The sequence below is a fragment of the Sander lucioperca genome, chromosome 19 (genome assembly GCF_008315115.2).
Source record: "Sander lucioperca isolate FBNREF2018 chromosome 19, SLUC_FBN_1.2, whole genome shotgun sequence".
Taxonomy (NCBI): domain Eukaryota; kingdom Metazoa; phylum Chordata; class Actinopteri; order Perciformes; family Percidae; genus Sander; species Sander lucioperca.
In genome coordinates, this window is record NC_050191.1 from 4,865,911 (window position 1) to 4,874,826 (window position 8,916).

The following is an 8,916-nucleotide window of genomic DNA, read 5'->3' on the forward strand; positions in this document are numbered from 1 at the left end:
CTTGTTAACACACAATTATTGTCTCTCAGTATGAGTCAGTGTTTCCAAACAGTGCTTAATACATCTCAGTTAGACCCCCACATAGTTAATTCAAGTTTGAATTGCACAAATATGACTTGCCCAATAAATTAAACGTAGCAGGCAAAAACTTTATATAAAATATAGTATATTATTAAAAAAAATGAAAACTACAGCTTATCGATCATCTTTTCAAGGAGGGACAAGAACCGCTCTGTCGTGGCCTCGCTCTTGGCCTCGCTCTCCTCGTGGCGCTTCTGCTCCTTATTGGACTTATTGTTCTTTTTCTTTTCTTTTTGGGTGGGGGACTTTGCAGTGGTGAACTGCTGGCTGCAGAGCTGCTGGCTGGGTATGGGGGCTCAACAATATCCTAAAGGAACAAGAAAAATCTTGATTTACAATCCACAATTACAATCCTCTCTTTCTATTAGGGCTGTCAATCGATTAAATAAATGTAATCAAATTAATTACATACTCTGTGATTAATGAATCAAAATTAATCGCATACATAATTAACTGTGCCTGAACCGATATTTTTTAATAAAGTTAAAAAAATTGAAAAAAAAAGAAGGGTACTAAACAACAGTTGGCGACATTAAAGAACGTCTTGTTTATTACTAAAGCCATATGGTCAAAATTAAATGATTTAATAATAATGTAATAACTATAACAATAACTTATTTCACTAGTAAATTGCTGTTGAACGACAAAAACAACCACCAGATGGGAAAAGGACATTTAACAATAACTTTGAATGCACCACGAAGCTGTAGTTTACCAGTTTCATTGAACGCACCTTCTGTGTTGTTTTTCCGACGTCGGCAGCTGCAGATTGTTACACCCCGGTGTTGGATTCCTCTACAGTGAAATACAGACACACTTTATACCGTTTAACGTTAGCTGTCAGCATTTTAACCGTGTTTAATCCAGCTACTAGCTAGCGGTAGGCTAACGTTAGCTGCTGTCGAGCGTAGCTACTGTTAACTAGCATCACATGCAGCGATGTTTCTATTGCCTGTAACTTCTGTTTCAGAGCATCCGAGAGAAGCGCAGGCATATCAGTGGCACCGGATTTCGGTACCCAACCCTATTCAAGAAGATGATTTGTATAAGTAAATGTTCCAATTAATGATCCAGGCAGCACATTCTCGTCTCCCTCCTTCATTTTACAGTCCAATGGTGGCTGGAACGGCTCCGGGTCAAACGTCAATATGGAATGGATTAATCTGCGTTATTTTTTTTAACGCGTTATTTTTTCTCAGATTAATTAATCGAAATTAACGTGTTATTTTGACAGCCCTAATATATATATATATATATACATATATATATATATATATATATATATATATATATATATATATATATATATATATATGAGAAAGAGAGCATTACAATACATTCTGCTATTCTGAAATTCCAGACCACAAATGTACTGCATTACATACCATGAGGATTGGCGTGGGATCATCGTAAAAGGATGCTACCACCACAGGAGGGTCGATAGAGGGCCTGGCACCCAACACCTCATGCATGTCCTCATAAAATTGCCAGGTTGCAGCGGTCACTTCCCCCTGTCCGTACCTGACTCTGTTCTGGGAGTTCTTAGATCCTGGAAGGACACACAACACACACTAAAATAATGCTTACAACCATACAGTATATATGCATTGCATTGTATTTGAGATTGAAGATGTAGGTTTTTTTCTTTAACGGAACATCACATACCTTGTATCTTTGTTTAAGATTTTCCCACTTTTTTGATGCCTGTTGGCCAGTCACTTTTCCCTCCAACCCCATTTCTTTCATCAGTGTCCTGTATCATAACCAACAACAATGTACATGTACATTAACAGGAATGAATTACACATGATTACAATACAGTAACAGTTACAATAATACAGTGACAATACAATAATAAATGGCTACAACAAGAACGCATGACTCACTCCCATAGTTGCTTTGCAGCATATTTTGATTTCAGAAACTTCGGTTCGTTTTCAGCCCGAAAGTAGATCAGCTGCCGGGTTTCCTCTGGCGTCCCTGTGTGATACAGGACGGTAAAATGTAAGGAAAATCGATATAAAATAACTTACGTCTCGCCTTCCCCACAACAAAGCACATAGCTAGTGGCTACAGTTATGTCTCCCCCCCAAAAAAATAAAACACATCGTGGCTAGAGTTGTCCCCGAAAGCACATAGCAGGACTGGACTGGTACAAAAAAATCATACTGCACATGTGGTTTGATGTTGAGAATACAATGTAATGTAAAGCATGTATCTATCTCCAAAGCAAGTAGTGTACTGTGTTATGCGCTGATATCAAACGAAACTTCGCTGCTAATGGAGTTTAGTTAAAACTGTAGACATGCATGGAGTCCATTCAAATGAAATGCGGGACTGTTGTGCAAATCATCAATGTAACGTTAGCTAGCTTGTTTATTAGCGTTAGCATAGCAAACTAGCGATTTTTAGTAGAAGTTTTCAATTAAGAACATGGTTGCAAATATATATGTACAGGACTGTGTAAAGCACAAAACAAGACCGTCGTAATTTTTAAATCAATTCTTTAAGCCGAAAATACTTACATTTATGGATCTCTCTGGTCGACCGGGCAGCCATGTTCCTTGTTGCGTAATGAATCTGGATACCCCTTGCTGTTCAAGTAAGCTCGCGTCTTACTTGGCGTTAAGGGGTATATAGCCCTTCCCCTTAGCCCTACCCCTCGACCAAAATTAGTATTGGGACAGCACTTACTCTCACAGGAGCACGCAAAACTAAGGGGAAGGGTTAAGACAGAGAAATGAGATCTGTCACTTCTTTGCACTCCTTCAAAACATCGATCTTTACTTACTTGCATGCAAACTGTTGCTGTAAATGTTATTCTTAAGTATGAATGGAATTTTCTTTTATATACCCACATATTTGGGATACTTTTTGTCCTTTCCTTTTATTTATGTGTATACATAAGAGTATGGGTTTAGGTGTGCATATGTATATTATGTATGTATGTATATATATATATATATATATATATATATATATATATGTGTGTGTGTATGTATGGGCTAAATGTTGTCATGGATTTTTTTTAATAAGGAGTCGGTGGGGTGGGTAGGGTGGGTGAAACGGGATGAGGTAGAGCTCTAGCGAGTGTGAATGTACATGTGCTGTATTGTCTTTGTTTTATGTCTTGAGGACCCGCTCGAAAACAAGGTGCTTCATCTCAAGGGGTTATCCTCTTAACAATAAATTTCAAAATTTCAAATGTGTTGGATGGAGAGTTAATTTCAGAATGTGGTGTAGAGAAAACTGCACACTTATTGTACCATATATGTTATATTGTGTATATATATATTGTGTTATATTGTGTGGAAGTTTGGGGAAATACCTACAAAAGCAACTTACAAAACATTTGCGCATTGCAAAATCAAATCACATCGGGTATTATGAGCACACCAATCATCTGTTTTTTAATTCACATTTGCTGAAATGTATGGACATTCAAAACTGCACAATTGATGTTTAAAGTTAAAGAAAATTATTTACCATGTAACATACGTGCAATGTTTAATGATATCATCTAAGAGGTCATTGTATGTTCAAGCAACCTCTTGTGCGAACTACTGTTAAAAGTAGGGATGTCCCGATCAGGTTTTTTTGCCCTCAAGTCCGAGTCCGAGTCATTTGGTTTTGAGTATCTACCGATACAGAGTCCCGATCCAATACTTCTATAATAATTCAACTTTATAATACCTCCAGAGCGCAGACATACTCGCGCTTTCCGCTTCAAGCTGCTTCCGTGTTCTACTTTGCCGGCATTTAACCAATAGCGTCTCTGCAACAAAGTGATGTCATGCCACACGCGTTGCTGTTTCTGTGTGGAGTCATAAGGGTCTAACTCTGTGCCACCGCATAACTATAGATGTGTTAAAAAATAATGAGAATATATATACATATATATCCGAGTCCTGATCGGGAGGTAACGTCCGATTCCGATCGAGTCTGAAACCACGTGATCGGGCGCGATTTCAGATCACGTGATCAGATCTAGACATCCCTAGTTAAAAGCATGTGCGTTTCAGTTTGTGGGGTGACCTTATGGAATGGACTGAACAATGACATCAAACAGAGCCATAATATTCAGTTCAAAAATAGATTAAAGACATCATTACTTGACCAATACAGAAAAGAATAAACTGGGATTGGAATTTGTAATTTAAAGGTATTGTTGTATATTATTGTATTGTTGTAAGTTATTGTAAGACCGAAAGATTGTATGCTGTATTTGCATATCTATTTACTTTGTAATAATATGATTTTGTGAAATAAGGGGCAGGACCAAATACGCTATTTGCTTCCGCCTGGTCCTTCTCGAACCAATCCCTTTTATATTTTTTATTTTGTTTTTGTTTTGTTTTTTGTTGTTAGATTCTGATTGTTTGTGTTTTATTTTTTTTGTCTTGCAACATTGTTGTTCGAGATAAATAAATAAATGAAATGAAAGAAGAGCATATGTCATCTATCTTTTTTAAAAAGAAGTCGACAAAGTAGCTTGGTAGAAGGGAGGAAGGAGGAGGGAGACTGGGGGATCAAGGAGGTTAGAGAAGATGGAGAAGAGTTTTTTTTGGGGTTGGAGACAAACACACACACACACACACACACACACACACCAATTTCCTCTCTCTCTCTCTCTCTCTCTCTCTCTTACTAGAATGGAATAGCTTGTTTCTGATGGTGGAGCGATTCCTGAAGCAGTTCGCTGCCATCCAGGCCACCTCCATGGACCCTCGGCTTAAGAAATCAATGGAGAAGGACAGGTAAAGAACTTTGTCATTAACTTATACTATTTTCAATGCGAACTATTGTGCTCATAAAACTATAGTCCAGCTAACAAAACTAATGATATTTTTCAGACTGGAGAGTTTCTGATGAGGATTTCAGAAAAGCAGAACAGTTTGTCAGAGTTACAAAGATACTTTACACTTCAACCATATGCTGAAAAGAGCTCAAGAAAATTAACTCGTTTGCATTAACCTCAATAGTGTTTTGTATGTTTTGCTTTATTTTGTTTGCTTATTTGTCCACAGAGGAGTCCAAAGCTCTTCGAACTTGAGGAGCTGTTTCCTGTGGAGGACATAGCAGTTGAAGTAAGAACAGAGACTACTGTCAGCAGCAGTACAGATACAGACACAGACACAAGATTCAGGCAGAGATAAAGCACTACAGATTACTTCCATCTAGGCTGTCCTCAGTGAGTCCAGTAACCTGGTGGTGGGGCACTCTGCCAATGCTTTCTGACTTGGCAACAAGGTATCTGTGTGCAAGCATCATCCACACCATCAGAGTGTACATTCTCTATTGCTGGGGACATTATCAGCCAGGAGCGTCTTGTCTGTCTCCTGAAAAAGCAGACATGCTATTTTATTTTAAGAAGTGGTTTAAAGATCTTAAGTATGCTCAAGTGAGCCTTTTCATACTTGAAACTGTTTATTTTGCACTAAAATCTCAGGCTCAGAGGGTAGAGCAGGCACACATATACTTGGAGGTTTATGCCTCGACGCAGAGGTCCAGAGGTCTCCCTCTCTCTCTCTCTCTCCCCTTTCTCACCTAGCTGTCCTAGGCGGAAAAGCCCACAAAATCCTCTTTAAAAAAAAAATATTTGAATTTATTAAAACTATGCACTAATTTATTGTGTTGGTTACATTGTGTTCCTTTGTTGGAGCCTCAGTGACTAAGGAGATGAGTTTTTGAGTCTGTAAAAAAGTCAAGAAACTGAAAAACTAAACCAAAGACTTCTTTAAGGTAATGTATAATGTAATCTGAACCAGAACAAACTGACTAAAAACAGCTTTTTCCCTTAGGCAGTTAAATGCACAAACCCTCCTCTCCATCTGCTCCCTCTTTAAGACATATGTGCAATAAATCCCAAGTCTGTAGTGCAATAACCTCATATTTTTTATAAGTGCAATAACCTTGTACACAATAGTGCCACCTTATCGTGTTTATTTATCTTGATTTGTATATTTCACTATTCAAATCTTGCTATTTAAAATTTTTGTTTGTTATACTTATATTTTACTATTTCAATTATATTTCTGTTATTTATACTGTCAACTGAGAGCTGCTAAACTTTGTTGTTGTAAAACAATGACAATACAGATTCTATTCTATCTTTTAAAATGGATTTCATAAAATTGGTATCGAAAAAAGTACAGATTAGGAACCGGTATCGAAGTCATGGTATCGGTTTTGGTATCAATATCGAAAATGTTTGAACAATACCCAGCCCTACGTGCCACTGGTTACTAATGCCTGTCAAAAATAATTTCTGTATCAGTAATGTCTCAGCATGAGGATGTAGATAAACACAATGTGCAAACTAAACTAGTATCTGAATTCTAGGTTGAACATATAGATATAATATTTGAGGTAACTAAGAAAGCAATACTGATCAAGAACAACAGTTTTGGCTTGGTCAAAGTGAAGTAAAGCCTAACAGCTGTGTCCTTTCCTTTACATTACATTGCATGTACATGTCATGTCATTTAGCTGACGCTTTTATCCAAAGCGACTTACAATTGCTACATATGTCAGAGGCCGCATGCATCTGGAGCAACTATGGGTTAAGTGTCTTGCTCAGGGACACATTGGTTGACGTATCGCAGTGGGAATTGAACCCAGACCAACACCACACCAAAAGCATGTGTCATATCCACTGCACCATCACCACCCACCACCTTTCCTGCATCATCTCATGTATTTTAGTTATGGGCTGTCAGCAGGAAGCTGATTTCTTATGTCATCTAACGAGAAACTTGGTTTCCATAATCAGGGTAGGTTATGGGAGAAACCAAAATCCCCCAACTAGATTTCTCCTAGAGAAAGCCAATTTCATGGTCACTGCAGCACTGCTATGGGTAAAAGGAATTTCAGTTAAAGTCACGGTAAGTAGTCTTTATAATAGGGTGACCAGATGTCCCCGGTTTCCGGGGACAGTCCCCGGTTTCGGTGACCTGTCCCCGGCTGGAGCTGTCCCCGGAAATGTCCCCGGTTTTCACTGTGACTGACAGACCCGAAATTGGAATAAAAGAAAGAAAACATTGACCAAACGCGCACCCTAAACGTGCATGTGCCCATATTTTACGATGCTAAAATTACTGTTTATTTACATGGAGTCTGGTGGGTTTAGCAAACGCAATTTCGCAAACTTTTTATGTTTAAAAAAAGGATCTATACTCTTTAACAGAAAGGTTGACCTCCTTAGAAATCCTTTCCATAATGTTGTCGGACACTTAAAATATTAATTTCAGCCTGTCAGTGTCAAAACGAGCACTTTTATGAACGTAAATACAAGCTGGACAATTGTCCTATTAACTTACATTGTAGCTTGTTTCGCCGTTTCCGACTACAGCGATCTTGTTTAATACTGGACCAGTGTCAAAGGAAAATATTTCCTCAATAGTTTTAATTTTATCTGATCTCCATGAGCTGTTGCAGAAACAAGACTAGCATGAAGCAATAAAGCAAAAGCTGTCAGATAAATGTAGTGCAGTAAACATTACAATATTTCCCTCTGAGGTGTATAGTGGAGTATAAGTATAGAGTAGCAGCAGGGGCGATTCTAGGATCAGACCTTTAGGGGGACTCAGCCCCTAATGAGAATGTGACATGGATATAGTGCATGCAAAAGTGTTAATCTGCGCCATTAAATTACCAACTTCTTCACAACCGCACTCCTGCTCTCCCTCTGACAGATAGAGACTCAGCCAAAGGCCTGAGTCTGACACAACCACCTCAACCAGAATCTAAGCTTTCCAATGATATTAGCGCCAGTTGCTGTGACAAATGGTTTGCGAGAAAATTAACATTGAACTTACATGAAATGTTATCATATTTGCATTCTGCATACATCTCTGCACACCCATTACTCTCTGTGAAATATCTCACAAACTCTTCACTCAACACATGCATCGGTACAACAAGCGGTTCCCGGGTAATCCGGTTTTGAAATTGCAACAAAATTTCTACATGGTCTCCAACTTTGGGCCAAAATTATAATGTATTCTCATGTAAACTATTTATGTCAGCACAGACATTTTTGTAAATTGCTTAGCCAGTGTATCCCACCATAATGGTTATTATATTGCCAGATTCCAGACAATCCCATTTACTGATATATATCCCACTTACAAATATGAATATATATTTCTACTGGTATGCTTCCTAGTGACATTAATGCAAAAATATTAAGAAAAAACTATTCCACCTGTGTGTGCATGGTTAAAATTCTGAAGTGCAAAATAGTTCAGGCTACAGCACAAGTATTTCCATCCATAGATAAGAATAATCAAGTCTAACCTCTGAATTTCTTTTCAAAGTGCACCGGATTGATGCATTTAAACGTTAAAATAGACAAATAGACAACATTTTCTTACAGGGGAGCATGCCCATGGATCCCCCTAGGGGGGCCCTGGGGCAGTGTCCCTGTTTTAAGTTTTACAAAGATAAAAACATTACCTGTTTGGGAGTATTTACGCTTCTGAGCTGAAAATGTCCCCGGATTTTGTCTCAGAAATCTGGTCACCTTACCTTATAAGTAATATTTTTAAAAGTCTGAGCATTTCCCGTTTTAAGAGAATTCATTTTTGCAGCCTACAGTAGCTGTGCTTATCTGAGGCTACAACAAGGCGTGCAGTTGGCAGAGTGGGAGGTACAGCTTGTGAAAACGGGATGTTAAATAATTGATCATGTACATAAAGCGTGGAAGAAAAACAGGAGGAGAGGGAAGGAAGGAGGCTACTGGAACAGACCGATAAATAAATCCACACATTACCTACAGTGAAGCTTCACCAAGCACTCAATTCAACTCCTGCTTCATCTTTTCATTACTTTTCT